This window comes from Labrus mixtus, chromosome 14 (genome assembly GCF_963584025.1).
Source record: "Labrus mixtus chromosome 14, fLabMix1.1, whole genome shotgun sequence".
Classification (NCBI taxonomy): domain Eukaryota; kingdom Metazoa; phylum Chordata; class Actinopteri; order Labriformes; family Labridae; genus Labrus; species Labrus mixtus.
The window spans coordinates 22,802,340-22,819,380 of NC_083625.1; the positions used below are offsets into that span (position 1 = coordinate 22,802,340).

General features: G+C 43.0%; 1 protein-coding gene across 2 annotated transcripts in view; it reads right to left on the reverse strand.

The window, feature by feature from the left end:
• The window catches only part of mtmr4 (myotubularin related protein 4), a 51,371-nt gene that overhangs the window by 30,467 nt on the left and 3,863 nt on the right, over nucleotides 1-17,041 (reverse strand). The gene's annotated exons all lie outside the window — the stretch shown is intronic.

The following is a 17,041-nucleotide window of genomic DNA, read 5'->3' on the forward strand; positions in this document are numbered from 1 at the left end:
GGCAGAGGCTGAAATTAGAAGCTTCTTTTACCTCCAAATCATGCGAAGCTACTCTATGAACATGAGGACAATATGGGATCTTTAAGCTTATCCGATTTAATTCAATAAATAGGAAGTATATCTGCAAGTGTTAGCACGACAACGCAATAACTTTGTAGATGCCACCTTGGTCCCAAACGTAATATTAAAGGCTATTTTTCACTGTTTTATGGTCTTTTATAGACAAAACCATTAGCAGGATAAAATCAATCGATAATGAAAGTAATCAATAGTTCCAGCCCTAAATCCAAGTCAGGCGGAGACACAGTGTGTAGGTGTCAAGGTCGGAGTTTGTATTGGAGGGAATGAGAAGTCTGAGAGGAGGAGAGATTGATGGGATGAGTCTCAACACAAAGCCAGTCTACCTGCTACCTCAACACCATAAACTGTAATAAATGTCAGTGCAGGTGGCAGACATGGAGGTGGGTGTCAAGGCTGTGTCACAGCGAGGTGCTCCATCGATCAGTGCTGTCTGCTATCTCTGTATGCCACTGCTCCATTTCCTCAGTGATGCCATTATGTTAATGTGTTTCCGTTTTAAGACACACTGAAGGTTTAGATGAGGTGAAATCTCACTGAACCTCTCTGTGAAATATCAAATTTGAACCTCAGTCTTTAGTAGTGCCCAGCCAATACTGATATCGATATTTCGGCCGATATGTTTCTTAATTCTATCTTCGATCTGTAGAGATGGATACATTTATTGTGTTGATCCACAACATGCAGTTATCAAACACTTTTGGAAAATATTTATAATGAAGACAAGAAGGTCACTCACAGTTGGAAAGTAACTAAACATGTATGTGCATCACCGCTCGACACTCTGGGGAGTGATGATGCTTGTTGTGATCCATATAGCGCCCTCTACTGGTTAACGAGAACTGCTAGTGTAATACACTGAAACTCAAATTAAATGCTATTTGACTGGTGAATAAATAGTAATATCAGCGCATATCTGCGATAAAATTAGCCGATACCAATAGTCACTTGGTATGCTAATATCAGCCGGACGTTTAATCGTCAGGCTCTAGCCTTTGGTGTCTTTGAGAAACAAAAAGATTCTTCAGACGACACTAAGAGCCTACCTCTCAGACTAGTTAACCTGTCCAAACTCATCCAAATCCCTCCCGCAATGCAGCCTGGCTAATCTCTTGACCTTTGACCTGAGTCAGCCTTTGGCATGAGGCAGCTGTGCTTCATCAATTTCACTTATTTTCAGCTGAGAATAAGTGGACCATGACAGCAGTCATCGCCCCACACACACACACACACACACACTCACACACTCACACACACACACACACACACACACACACACACACACACACACACACACACACACACACACACACACACACACACACACACACACACACACACACACACACACACACACACACACACACACACACACACACACACACACACACACACACACACACACACACACACACACACACACACACACACACACACACACACACACACACACACACACAGTTGCTGGGCAGTCTGCATCAGCACAGCTCTCCAGGCACAGACACTTTGCTGTTTTTTTAAAGGGAATAAAGTTTACGTAGGCGTGCCAGACAGCCTTCATAAATTCTGGAGAAGTTATGATTAAAGAACCTCCTCCTAAGAAATCCATTGTTAATCAGCAGAGAGGAACATTTAATCTTTACACACATCCTAAATCAATAATCCATCCACTCTGTCGCTAAACGTCTTGTGCTGCAGAACCATGTAGATTCTTGGCAGCTTTTACTTAATTCTCTTATGGAGCAGTCCTGCCATTGCACTCTTCTCACAGGCCTGCCAGAACACAATGTACCTTAAAAGGCACAAATCTGCTGAGTCAAAGTCATGAAGATGTTGTATTGCTCCATTAATAACAGGCAATATACACAGGCGGATTTATACACATGCATTAGTGCTGAGACTATTTTATAAACATTGGAAAGAATGGATAATAAAATGTTTATCCGACAAGTTATTAAGACAGCTTACCGAGTCTACAAAGGACAGAAAATGTGAGAGTGAAAAATAGAGTCGACTGCATTAAAGCGCAGATATCAGTGCAACAGTGTTTTGAAACCTCCTGCTCACAACCTTGATATTATGATTCATAAATCCCTTCGCATGGCAGACCACACTTGATCAAAACAGAGCTTAAAACCCTGTTGTTACATCTGCAAACAAACCGGCAGAGAGGCGCTTCTGTTTGCTGAAATTTGAATCGTGCATATTGCATTGTGTCCAAAACCAGGCAGACAATCAGCTTACAGAAGATTAAAAGGGAAAAGAGAAAACCTCTCACTCTCAAAGATGGAGCACAGCCTGTCCTGTGGCCGACACGTTTTTTTTTTTTTTTTTGCTTCGTCACTGCTGCGAGCCTGCGCACCCTCCCCCACCTTTGTCCAACCAGAACTCGGGAAGCAGGAGCTGACAGGCATACACATACGCCTCTATACAGTTTGAGTATTAATGTCAGAACGGATAACACATGTAATAGCTTGATGACATGTACTGACATAATAGCTATAATATGAGGCAGCAGCTGGCTAGACAGCCCTGTTGTAGCAGGTGAGCACTGTGCATGCACCGCAGGTACAAACATCCACTGAACATTGTTTTAAACTGCCGGTGAATAAAACTACCTTCCAGACATTTACACACGAACGTGAATGGGAAAAAAAAGAACAAAAACAGGCAGCATGACATCTCAAAGGTGGGTTAGGTGGAGAGACTAGAAAGGCACTGGCACAGTCTACATGAATAAAGTGTCTGGTTGCCATGGATACAACAACCCTCTTTTTTTTTTTTTTTTTTTTAGAGGCAGAGTCGCTTTCTCTCCAAAGCTTTTTGGAAACAAATTTCTGTCTTTACTCATCAGCTTATTTACTTAATCTGACCGGGGCTTTTGTCCTCGAGTCGGGCCGATAAGAGGATCTCTACATGAAGCAGAGGTGACCTCCGAAATATGCAGAAAACCCTAACCCATCAAATGAAAAACAACCATGACAAAGATATTTAAACTGAAAGAGGAGTTAGGCAGGGCATTCTGAGTAATAGGTCAAGATCAAAGATGGCCGAGCATGACAAATTATTCAAATGCACGTTTCTTTTTTTCCCCCTGTCCTCTCTCAGACTACGTTAATATTTCATGGGCCGCCCTGTTCTAAATGATCATTCCCATTTCAGTCTTATAGCCAGGCTACAATCCAAAAGAGGAGGAAACCAGACAAGGAGAGTTTCTTTTTTGTTGTTGAGAAACACAGTTTAAGTCACAATTAGTAGACGTAAACAGACCTCCCTGCAGAGGCACGTTTTAGCAGCTGGCCTCTAATAACTTGACCTGATTGTTGACAATAAGCACAAGAAGTAAAACATAACGGCAAGATTTACTGAGAAAAAAACAACTATAAAAGGATAATGATCTCAAGACAACAGAGTACTTGTGCAGGATCCAAACACGGCATAAAAGAAATGGACATAACCACCCTGATGTCACCGACTGATTTGAGGACTGCGTTTTTGAAGCCTTGAGGAAGGCAATATGGCTGTCACCTTCTTGTTTTGCTTTTGCCAGAAGTGACCGTATTTGGTGAGGGCCAGGCTGGAAAGTTACTGTCATCCTACTCCTTTTCATTTGCACTCAAAGTAAATCCACTTAGTGTCATCTCTGTTGTTAGCTCACTTGGCTAGATGGACGCTGCCATCTTGTTCTAGGTAGCTGACCAATCAGAATCTTTAACTGTGATCAGCTGACATGAAAAGGCCTTTGAGAAGCCAGGGCAGCTCGAGATAAGACGTCACAGCCAGCTCTCAGCACAGAAATACGAAAGATAGATCTGTTTTGAATGGATTCATCCTATTCAGTGTATTAAATTATCAGTAGATCTGTGCTGAGCACGTTTCTGCTCGTGGAGCTTATTAGAAACATGCAGAGGCTTTTTAGGTCGGGTACAATCACTTCTATCTGAACCACTTCTCTTGCGATCACTTCCGTCACTGCAACATATTTTAAATGCTCAACATAGTTTCGAATAATTAATCCTTGCATCGTTGCCATTCCGGGTCTGAAGACTAAACTTTCTTTTAGTAGGCTGTAAACATGTTAGCTGTTAAGTTTGACATTTTTAAAGATTATTTTTTGGGGTTTTTGTGCCTTTAATGTAGAGACAGGACAGTGGATAGAGCCGGAAATCAGGGAGCGAGACAGCGGGGAAGGACATGTGGGAAAGTAGCCACAGGTGGGATCCGAACCCGGGTCGCCCGCCCCGAGGACCACAGCCTTCATACATGGGGCGCGTGCACCAACCACTGCGCCACCAGCGCCCCTAAGTTTGACATATTTAACAGGTTCCCTTATGAGGAACAACTCGCCTTCCATAATGACTTCAAGTTGCCGTTCTTGGTAAAGCAGTTTTTTTTTTTTTGCATTTGCCTCACTTTCAAACCTCAGAGGTTGCCACTCGGCGGGGAACTAAAAACATTAGAGTAATAGTTCCAGACATCTCTTCTCTTGAGGATGTTCCTCTGAATTAAAATACAACCTCCTCTAGTTCATATTAGTGTGTCTTATTCTCTATGATGATAGTTTGTCAGTGTCATAACACATGGGCTGTGCAGGTGAGACAAAACCAGACCCATCACAGGTACCAAGAGGGTTCAGGAAGGTACACACAGTCTAAAGCATATCCCCAAAAAAAGGTTTCTGCCATACTCAAACCCTTAATTCGTTTAGCTCAGCTGGTATAATCGAATCTGAGTTATGGAAAATCTTTCAAACTCAAACTCAAATTCAATTAGGCTTTTTATAGTTCCATTTGGTGCAGACAACATACCGCTGAGGGGGATAAACATGATATATCTGAGATAGAAGAAGCATTAACCAAAGATGTTTTTTTACCCCCCATACTTACATCAAAACAATCGTCATGATGATGAAACTTAGATGCCCACTCCTGCAGGACAAGACAGAGCTGAGATCCACTTGAGTAACAGCGGACGTGGATGCTAAATTATACAGACGATGACGCAGAAGAAGAACTGCAAACTCAGCAGCAGCAGACACATGAAAGACAGTTCATAAATTGTGCAGAGCCTTTTCATGTCTGGTCATAAAGACGTGAGAAGAGGAGCCCTGCAGCTGCAGCCTTCTTGATCCACCTGATAACTCTGTGATTAATGTGGTCTGGAGACGGGGCAGTAATGGAAAGTCATGTGGAGCTTTCTCAGTATCATCATTGATGGTTTTTGATACGTTTCTCATGTGAGCATCACATTTTGCTTGAGCTAAAATCCATTTATATTGCAGGCTGCCTTGATAGACAAAGTGAGTACATGTCTGCCATGTGTAGTATACTACAAGGCCACACTAACCGAGACCAAGACATACCAGAGACTGAGAAAAAACAGATATTTAGGGTTCGAGACCGAGACAAAACAAGACCATAAATATCGTAACAACCTTCCTGTAACACCGGGTCTTGAACGGTCTTGATTTATAAAAATATAAATGCTTTTGATTCAAAGACGAAACCGAGACCTTTAAAAAGTCTTGAGACCAGGTTTCGAGTACTACAATACACTATGGATGTCCCCAACTAAGGACCAGATTGGTTGGATTTAGTCTATCTTCGTCTGATCGTCAAATTTCATCTTTCTTAGCGCTCATTGATCCATATTCTTATTTGCAACATACAAGATAAACCACATTAAGCTTCTGGACTTGGTAGGAAATGGTGATAATGATAGGACTCTTTCGTTCATTCATTAAGTTGACGTTATGGAGACCTCATAACCATATTACAAATGCCTGTTTACAATACAGAAGGCCCAGACGCCTGCCAGTGTGTGCTACGGATCCAACAATCACAGCAGCCACAATCTATACATCTGTCAGTCCATCGACAAATAAACAACCATTTTTTGTTTTTATTATAACTCAACATTTGAATCTTCACTGAACCCTGAACATAATATTCAAACAAAAACAGCCCTGCTGCATCGACAAGAGTCCTCAAGATCCAAACAAATCACGTCCATAAATATCTGCATATTGCTCCAAATTTGCACCGGCTGATCCGATTTCTCACTGTGTTTTCTATAATAACTCAACTTTTATTAGTGATTTTTTTGGACTGTGAAACATCAAAAGTGGGGCCACACTCTGACCTTTCGATTGGCACCTCGTTGGGCCAATTACAACCTTCCATTCACTCTTCCCAGCCTATAACAGCCAATGAGAGTCTGAATTGAAAAGAGGCGCCTACCCCTGTTCTGATGTATCTATACCCAGCCAATTGCACGCGACTTGATGGTGTATATCGCTTGGACAGTAATGCTTGGTTGTACACTACTTTTCACAATGCATTGTGGGAAACAATGAGTGCACTATATAGGGTATGAATTTGGACACCACTACAGAATGGGGTTTTAACTATATAGTGAGTTGTGAGAGATTTCAGACACAGCCTCTGATTGTGGTTCAATATAGATTAATAAATGAACAGGCCATACAAGACAGACCATCCCTGAATTTTAGCATCAATTCAACGTTGGTCCTCAGTGCATGAGTCAAAGTATGCCGCTGAAGTAGTTTTTACTTTGTGTAAAGTTGACAAATTGGAAAAACTTTAACCTTCATCTCCCTCTAAATGTCTCATCATGCATGATGGATTCATGTTGGTGCTTTTTAAACAATATACCAAGGAGGAGTGTCTTTTACCTGTTTTTTGTAAAATGTCTTAAAATAACATTTGTTATGAATTGATGCAATTAGGGATGCATCAGTATCAGCCCTGTTGACAGACATCGACACAATGTAAAATACTGTGGTATGAGTCGACATCATTAGCCGATGTTTATTTGTTGTAATAAATCAATTTAACACTAGTACACTAAAACACTGATTCCGAGAATTGCTTTTTCCATCGGGCAGGTGAAGTCACCTGTTGAACAAACTGACTTGCTTTTATTGTCGAAGATGAAAGAAAATGGTGCTGTTGCATGGTGAAACAGACATTGGGAATCGGTTCTTCAAACATCTGTATGGGTATTTTTATCCCTGATATTCCCAATCGGTGCATCTCGAGGCGCAATACAAATAAAGATGGATTCATTGATGGTGCATGAAGCTCAAATTTAAGTTTGTCCAACACTGAGATTGTCATTAGCTTGGCTGTTCTTTGTGCTAAATGCTAATCAGCAAATCAACAAGTATTCTTGTGATTCTACATTACAGTAGGTTAAGAAGGTATACAACTGGATCAGGATGTTAGCATTTTTAATGTGAGGATGTCAGGAGGCTTTACTGCTGTTGCTCTTGTAAAGCCACTTTAGAAGCGGATTCACAATAATTACCACTGACGTTTATGCATTTCAGCCTGTTAGCATACTTCATCGTTGTGAAGGGTATTTTTTGTGATAAAGAATCCTGACCCAGTTGCAACAAGCAAAACTGCAATTTTAAGTTTGGATATTCATATTATACTTCAGAGACTGTTAAAGGAAGAATATGCTACTTAAATATAATAGAAATCAAGTATATCCTCTGAAAATAACTGTGAGTCATGACTGTCTACAATGAGTGTGACACCCGAGTCCCACTGTCTGTGTGCTTGTCCAAGCAGTTTTTACAGCATGTTTACATGTACAGGACGGCCGGCCGGCTCATCCCCTCGCGTATAAAAGTTGTTTCATTGAGGGACTAGAGAAGAGCGCTAGCATTAGCATGCTAACACAACAATGCAGCGCAAGTTGTTTTGGTTTCATGCTTGTGCTCAAGGGCGACATCTACTGCAAAAAGTCGCACATTCTTCCATTAATATGGGATGGCTGGTCAGTAAATGTGAAAGAATTTATTGGACTTTGGTTGAAAAACAAACAAACTCAAAGTGAGCAATTAACAGACCAAGACAGCGGAGCGAAGGGTCAGGGGTGAATTTGTTAGCCATTGGCTAATTTTGGCTCTGAGACATCATCCAAACATCACTCCATGTTGTTCTTAAACCATCAACCATTTTTACTTTCTGTCTCAAGATGCAAACTAAAGAAGAACCCGTTCAGCATCAGACATTGGCCCATAAGTCCTGTACACACTAATGCATCTGCTCAATGCAGCTCCTCCACTGCAGTGAAGACTCTTCAGCAGTCTACGGTGGGAGCAGTGAGAGCACAATGTGCTCGCTCTCAGCAGCACACACATTACGCCTCTCTATCCTCGCTGTCAATCAACACACAGGCAGCGATTGATGAGAGTAATAAAAAAAGTAGCTTTTCATCATCACATGCCCGAGAAAACACTGGAGGTGATTGAATTATATCCATGAGGAGTCAGTGTTGCTTACTTACTAATAACCGCAGCGCTCACGTGTGTCAACCAACACCCCCTTCGCCCCCCTCCCCCACTGACCTGCCGGCAAGCACACATCAGCAGGCGAGTTTTGGAAAGGAGGGCTTTTACACACACCACTCAAAAACATAAACAAAACCAAAAACCGAAATAAAAGCACTTACAAAGCAGTTGAGCATGGAGCAGGACACCCTTCCTGCGAGGCTCATGTCGAGGAGAGGCAGGGCTGTGCCTGGATGACACACAGCCTACAGAGCAGCAGCACGACCAGAGCACGAGGAGCCGGCATAACCATTCTTCTCCCAGCCAGAGCCTCTCCACCCCTCGGCCACTCCAAAACCCCTCGGCCTGCCTCCCTGCTCCCCCTCCCACCCTTTTGGATGGTCCCCCTTCTCAAAAGGTGCCGCGGGACAACACGCTAGTCCCAGCTCTCATTCAGGAACGAACCCCGCCACCCCCCACCACTCCCAAAGTAGCACGCTGGAGTCCGCAGACAGCCCCTGTTGCACTACTCAGAGAGGGAGGATAGTCCATAAAGGTAAAAACAGGAGAGGAGGTCCACCTGATCACGTCAAACTGCGGAGAAGGAAAAGAAATGACTGCGGATGAGCCATCAAACTGTAACGAATGGATGAGAGGAAACTGCAAGAAGAAAGAGCAGGAGAGAAAGGAAGACAGAGAGGACTGCCGGATGCTAAGCTCCACCCTCTGCATGCGCATCCATCCACCTCCCTCTCTCATATTCACATGCGCACATCTCTCCCACTGTCTCCCTCTCATCCTTTACTCCTCCCCCACTCCCTCCTTGTTCACCCTTCACCGACATCTCCTCATAAATACGCTTCCCCCCCAGCAACGAGGTTTTGAAGCCGGCAACCAGAGGATGCTTCGACTGCCATGCATGGATCATCAACCACAGTGGCTATTTTCACAAGCACACACGGTATGCCAAGCTAGCATGGACACATACACTAGTCCAGAAAGAAACTCTAACACACAGGTAAAAGAGAGACACCTGAGTCAGTATACCGTCACAAAACAGGTGAGTTGGCACAAATGGAATAAACACAGGAAGAGGTAGAGGACAGAGGAGGGAGGGAGGAGAGGGAGTCTATGCGGAGATCTCCAGTGACACAGCATTCTACAAACACCTCTGTCTCTGAACGTCTTATTGTCTGAAGAAAGAGCAGAGCATCCTCGCAGTGAGCAGAGCGCACAGCTGCAGCACCTTCCTCTGTTTCAAACGGGGAGAAGGTCAGTGGATGTTTATGATGTACACGGTGTCCCAGATATGATAAGGGAGGGGGGGCGACACAGCCCCCCGCCCTCCCCCTTCCTGTACGTCCTCCTCCCTGCCAGAGTCGTGACAGCCATGCGCCTTCAGCTGCATGACCCCGCGTTATGTAATACGTATAACATAGTACACGCTGCATAGGCTGTATGCACGCCGCAGTACTATCAGAAGGATCCAGTTTACTCTATTCTGCTATCATTTTGAAAAAGTACAGCCTAAAGTTGACAGGATGATTGTTCGGGGGGGGGGGGGGGGGATTATTAGAAATTAGAAATAAGAAATTATTATTAAAAATTAAATGTGGACTTTATTAACATGAGATACAAATTAAGTAAAATACATGGAAAAAGGGAAATAACACTGACATGGCCGCTTTGGACGCCCCTCGTTTTTTTCAGGCAGGTGTTCTAGCGATGGAAGTGGGCAAGAGAAGTGGTTCAGATAGAAGTGATTGTACCCGACCTAAAAAGCCTCTGCATGTTTCTAATAAGCTCCACGAGCAGAAACGTGCTCAAACTAGGATCAATATTGGAGATGCTTTTGAAAAATGGAGAGAGGTTAGAACACAGAAAGGTTTACAGACCGATGCAGAGCTGGATAAACACTGAAGCTTCAGTGTCCACCACATGGTGACCTGTGTGAGCATCAACTCTGTAGGGGGGTGGGGGGGGGGGGGAAGCTCTCTACAATGTTTAGAATTTAGACTGCAGTACCCATTTTAAACACTAGGTGTCAGAGTTACATATTGCTTCTTTAAGAGAACTGCAGCAGTGAATAAACTAGATATGATCCATATTAAGAAACCAATACAATATGTTTTTCTGCTAAACCCTAATCTATAACTTCTTATTTTTGTAGCTTTACTATTCTAATAAAGTATCCTGCGACCTTTGAAGAGGCCACATTAAAGGTAAAGTCTCTGAGTTTAAATTACAGCCAAGAGAAAGATGTAAACCCCTATTAATGATAGAAATCACGTATCACAAGGATGCAGTTATGTAACAGCATTTCAGCCCATTATTCAACCGCATGGCTTCAACATATGTTCCCTGCACAGTGCACATGCATCAGCTGCTGCTCGGAGGACAGTGCTGCCTGTCACGCTTCAGTAATGAGTGAAACTGCATACATTGACGAAGCATTTTTTATCTCCAAATTCAAAAATGTGACTTTTGTAAGTCATTGTCTGAATTAAATCATTTTGTTGAATATCAAGGGAGGGCAGTAATGTGCTGCATCTCACTCATGTGCAGTATGACTTTCATCTCATCAGGTTAATGGACTCATGCATCTAATGCTATAAAACGCACTTCCATAAATCAAGCAGGGTTTTACAGAGAATCATTTTCGTGTCACATGGTAAACCTGTGACTAGTGGTTAGATCGATTCCCTCGAGCAAAAATGAAGAAGTGAAATAAAGTCTTCTGCAATGCAGTTTCACAGAAACACGCTTACTTTCATGTGTTAGTGTTTGCCGGTGCGGCACTCCTTTGTTCATACAAGTAGAAGGCAGGACAACAAACACTTTGGAAACTCCATCAGCTTATCTGTCCCGGGACAGAAAATCTCTCAACACCTCAGTCAGTAGGGTCGATTTCTTTGGCAGGAGCCCAGCGATTAAGACTTCTCTTACCCCGGACAAGTGCAGCCTCATCAAGTTTGAAATCCTGTGGGCTTCCCCTCCAAGAGAAGGAAGTGAGAATATCTAAGACCTTTATCTCCTACTCAGAGTTTTAATATAACCTCTGAACAATTGAGAACAAAACTTATGTTTTGTTTTTAAAGATTTATTTTTGGGCTTTCTGTGCCCTTAATGGAGAGATAGGACAGTGGACAGAGTTGGAAATCAGGGAGAGAGATTGTGGGGAATGACATACCGGAAAGGAACCATGGGCCGGACCCGAACCTGGTCCGCCCGCTCTGAGGACCACAGCCTCCATACATGGGGCGCGCGCACCAACCACTGCACCACCAGCACCCCACAAACTTGTGTTTGAGTTTAACAATAAATCGTCAAAAGAGTACAGCTCATGCTTCCAAAAATATTTTCCCGTTGAGCCACTTGAAGCCAAAAGCTGGATGGACAATCATAGGAGTCTCTGAATAATTGCATTGCAGTATGTGATGAGTGGGGTCCACAGTTTGAATACTCAGGTTCATACTCCCTGATCTCCGCCTGCCCAGCCCCTACCCGCCTGGACAGTCGGCCAAAGTGAGCACCAGATTTGGCCTCTTGTGTCTCAGGTGTTATTTTAGGAAAGGAGGGCAGCGAGTCACCAACGCAAAGTGTCAGCCTACACGTCGACACACAGATGTAGAAGTAGGATATGAATTAGATATGAGGAATGAGGGTGTGTGTGTTGTATATGAAGCCTTAAGCTATCCCAATTCCAGAAACGACTTCCCGAGTTGTCTTTGAATGCATGCAGTTTGTACGTGTTTAAAAAAATAAAAGTCAAACAAGCCATACTTACTGTTCTGCTGTTTGTATCCTCTACACAATGAACTTTAAGCTCTTCTTTTTGTTTCCATCGCTTACAGTAGCTTAAATTGTTCTCCTCTTGGTCTCAGCTCGTGTTGCTGGGTTCTTATGATGGTTCTCTTGATGGTTGGGTTAAAGACGATGTTGGGTATTTTGTTTTATGGGTTCTTTTTTTATAGATATTTTGGGGGCATTTTTGTCCTTTAATGGACAGCCGAAGAGAGACAGGAAACGATGGGAGGAAGGCAGCAAAAGGCGGAGGTCGGTTCGAAACCCACTGCTGCTTCGACGAGGACAACGGCCTCCTAACATGGGGCACGTGACTCAACTGCTAGGCTATCCGGCGCCCCGTTCTTGGGTTGTTTTTTCTTCTGTGTTCGGGATCTTTTACTTTGTTCTTTTTATGCATTTGCTGTCCATCAAAGCACTTTGCAGACCCGAGTATTTTTAAAGGTGCTATATAAATAAAGTCTTGTGTAAGTGTTTTTAGATCACGGTCATTCCCTGTCAATATGCAATGTGAAGCTACGAGATAACTAAAGAGCGCTAACATTAGCCTGCTAACACAACAATGCAGGCCATAGGCAATGGACAATTGTGTCCGCTGCTTGCGCCTAAGTTCTCCATGCAAACTCAAGAGGGGGGAGGAGGTTGAAGGTGTGTCGCTTGAGGATAGCGTAGGCTTCAGTGTGGAGGAGGTGTGGCCAAACAGCAGTTTGTTTTGGTTTAATGCTGGTGGTCTACTGGATCAAAAAGTCACACATTCTCCCTTTAAGCTGGAGCAGGATTCATCTAAAAAGATGCGTTCATATATAGACAAACAGGCTTTCTCATAAACATGCCAAACATGTAACTCTTTGCAGAAGTTACGGTCAACAGACTCTAAAAATATAGAAACAAAACATTTAGTATAACTTGAACCAACTGAAAAGGAGGAACAGGAAACACTAAACAGTAATAGCAGGACTTTGAGAACCAGAGCGAGGGTTAAACAGTAGCTACAGTGCCATAAAGGAGAGAGGGTCAAATCATTAGCAACAACATTGCATGAACTATCAGCTGTTTATCCTTTTTGTGAGCCTCTGGTGCATTTTAAAAAACAAACCAAAACAAATAAAAAAAACACCTGTGCATTAAGTGACCTTATCCTTATCTAAACAGGTGTCATTGAATCGGGCAGAAACACCAGTCTTTGCATGCTTCCTGAATACAAACTTCACAAACTTCACAGTTCAGCCCCTACAAGGTAGCATTACAGTGCATTGTGGGTAGTGAGGGCAGCGTAAAACAACCCAATTGTCCCTGTTTTCATGCTCCTATTATCCAGCTGACAATACGGCAGCATGAGTGAACTCAATACTTCCTGTTTTGCTGCAGAGAAAAAAACAACTGGAGGCTGGGAAGCAATTAAGCGCTGCCTCACAAGACGGGATTAAGCGGATCGTGTTACCTGTGGAACAAACGTCTCACAGAAGATAACCGTTAGATCAACAGCGACTGACAACAGATGGAAATATCATTAGCTGTGACCAAACAGACACTCGAAAGTGACCTACTAATGCAAGGAGATAAGAAATGAAATTTTGTTATGTTGCACAAATGCACCAAATGTCTCTGTATGTGTCCAGTTTTTGTGCAACTTTTCCTTAAACATTGCTTTTCTGATCTGCAGCGATCAAACTCATTACCTGTTGCAGTGACTTAGAAAAAAATACTAAGGTGTGTCCAGTACACCTGATAGCATGTGCAACATTACCATGCCATGCAACACACTTATCAAGACAGGATCAGTGAAAACATATGAAACCGAGCTTTAACACAGGACTAGCCCAGAACCATCTGAGGTCTGCGCTCTCATTTAACTTGCCTCGCTGGGCACATTATTTCGTCCGTCAGCCCCGCCATCAATTAAGCCCAGAGCTCGAGTGTGTGTGTCCCATAAAAAGGCTGAGAGCTTGGCGGACGGCCAGGGTGGCATTCTGTGCACGCAGTTGACCAGAACCTCGGGACACACATCCTCCTGTTACACTTCCTATTTCTGTCCCATAAAAGCTGCACACATTAGCTTCAAGAGGAATTTATCACTCATCTGGTCACTGCTTCCTCCCTCTTAAAGCACTGGCTGTCCCGGCTGGAGAACATGCACTGTATGTGTACATAGAAAAAGGAGGGGAGGGGGGTAAGAGGACCTTCAGTGCCCAGAGTTCTACCCGCAAAATAACCAAGTATACTGCTACTATTACAGCATACAGTAGTTTTCATGTTCTCTGCTAAAAGTGAAATAGAATAGAAGCCTGCGTGTTTCCAAAGCTCTGAGAGAGGGAGCGCTTATGTTAGATATAATATGCACACTCATCATATCACTGTAAACATCATATATACTGAAGAATAACTGTTTTAAAAGAAGTAAAGCTTGTATTGCTCACTTGAACTTTAAGCAGAGTCGTGACCCACTAACAGTCTTGCATCATGCCCATTTTATTTGCTATGCTTCAGTGTAATTACAACCTTCAGGCCATGACTGCAGCGTCACTTGACAAACCACTTCTTGTCTTCAAATGCACGACTAATTCTCACACTGACGTCGCGGCTTTAAGCCGATTCAACTCGTTTAAATTCTTTAGGGATGAATCGTTATCTGTTATGAAGCAACTCTTGGGGAAAACCTGCTTAGTTTTAAGAGCTTTGTGCATTCATGTTTCCTCAAACTCATTTGTAAATGATTCAAAAATTCAGACCTTGAAACCTCTCTCCAGATATGTTCACAGACAGAAACGGGGTAACTAGAAGCGCGATGAATGGAAACTGTGACATGCAAAGCTGTAGATCTACAATTGGACAATCAGCTCTCTGAAAACTATGGAGCAAGAATTAAAATCTTTTACCATAAAAAAGGTGAAATTCTGTCTATAAGCCAATCAGAGCTGTTCCCACAGCTGCAGGAAAAAAACATCAGTCCTGGGGGGACAGAGCCAGCTCCATTGCCGCTGGTTGTATCTTTTATACTCAGCTTGTTTACCCAAAGACCCAACAACAGGACACGAGTTGGAAATTAGCAATAGCCTCAAACTCTCTGTGCAGCACATCAGTTTCATGCTTTGAATTAAAACTGTGTTGAAATTGCATGGTCCCTATTAAATAATTAAACTCAAATTCAAATACAATAAATAAAAAGTGTAGTCTCAGTTGTTGCCGGAGAGCGTAATAGCGGATAGTGTCCACTAGAGGGCAGATAAACAGATCTCGGGTCAGCCCTTCCAGTCGCAGAGCACAGGAGGACATCTTCATCACTAGTTTCACTACATCACACCAACATTTATGTTCAGATTCTGGACATAAAACTAAGATTTGCATTCAGTTAATGGGGCAGCTCAGACTGTAGGGACCTGGGTTGGGAACCGGAGGGTCGCTGGTTAAAGTCCTGCTATGGACACATTTTTTTAAGAAGTTGGTCTGGCTGCTGGAGAGGTGACAGCTAGCTTCCTGAGTAATGCTGAGGTGCTCTTGAGCAAGGCACTGAACCCCTGACTGCTCTGGTGGGCTCCCTGTGTAGCAGCCCCACTAACTAACATCTGTCCACTAATGCATGTCCACAGCTCCTGTTTCTGCAGGTGTGTCACTTGGGTTAGGGTCTATGTGTGTCTCTCAATAACAGAGTGTAAATCAGACTTTCCCCTCTGGGATTAATAAAGTGTATAAAGAAAAACAGAAATAGAAAGAAGTGATCATTAAATGTGTAGCTCATGGACACATGTATTGTATAATTTGAAATAGCACGTGTTGCTATGAGCTTGTTCTTGTGAATATTATGTTAACAGTCTGGATGTGCAGAATGGAGAGTTGTGCAGGAGACACATGTGGCAGGGAGCTACATCAAAGACTTCACATCTGTTACTTGTCAGAGCACTTTTACTGATGCAGCAGCGCCTTCCTGAATGAAACAAAACAATTCAGTAAAGTCGATATCGTGCTGAGGAGACTTAACTTCTAGAGTGGAGAAAGATGCTGCCTGAGGATGAACAACTACTTGGAGTAGCTAATGCAAAGTTTACATGATCTGTCACTAGCTTCTAATTCAAAAGAACATGACCATGTTAATTGTTAGAACCTGAGAGCAAGCTGAAGGTGCTGCTCCAACAGCTGAACCTTATTTTTCTGTAATAGAGTTTTCACTTTTACTTAAATTTGTACATCATCCGAAAAAAACTGATGCAGAAATATTCTTATTTGAACTTTAAGGCAAGATACTGTATTAATGGTGACATATTCTCCTCCTCTTCATCCAGTTTAAATAAGTCTCAGAGCTCCTCAAAACATGTGTGTGAAGTGTCCTGTTCTAAATCCACTCTGATCCTGTATTTGATCATGTCTATAAACTCCTCTATTTCAGCCCTGCTCAGAACAGGCTGTTTCTGTGTCTGTACCTTTAAATATGTAAATGAGCTGTGTCTGACCACGCCCCCTCTCTAGAAGGGCTTTGGGTGTCTCGGGCTTTCTTGCTCCATGTTCTATTGTTTACGGTGAGAAGACTCAGAGGGCAGAACAAACACCTAGCTGTGGGAGTGTCACCCACCTGGGGGAGGGGTTACTGCCCTTTGTGATGTCATGAAGGGAAAATCTCCAAACTGCCTGTTTGAGCACACATTTTCTGAAAAGTGCAGCAGGCTAAAGACGGAGAGGATAAACTTTTCTCATCATTGGGGGGTTTGTAGACAGACTAGAGACACATATTAGAGGTAGAGGAACATGGAGAAGTGGATTTTGCACCATATGTGACCTTTAAGTACGGTAGTTTGAGATCGAGGAGCTATTTGCCCTCTGGAAATTCACAGTCAGCTGACATCTTACCTGCCCAATTGACCCATC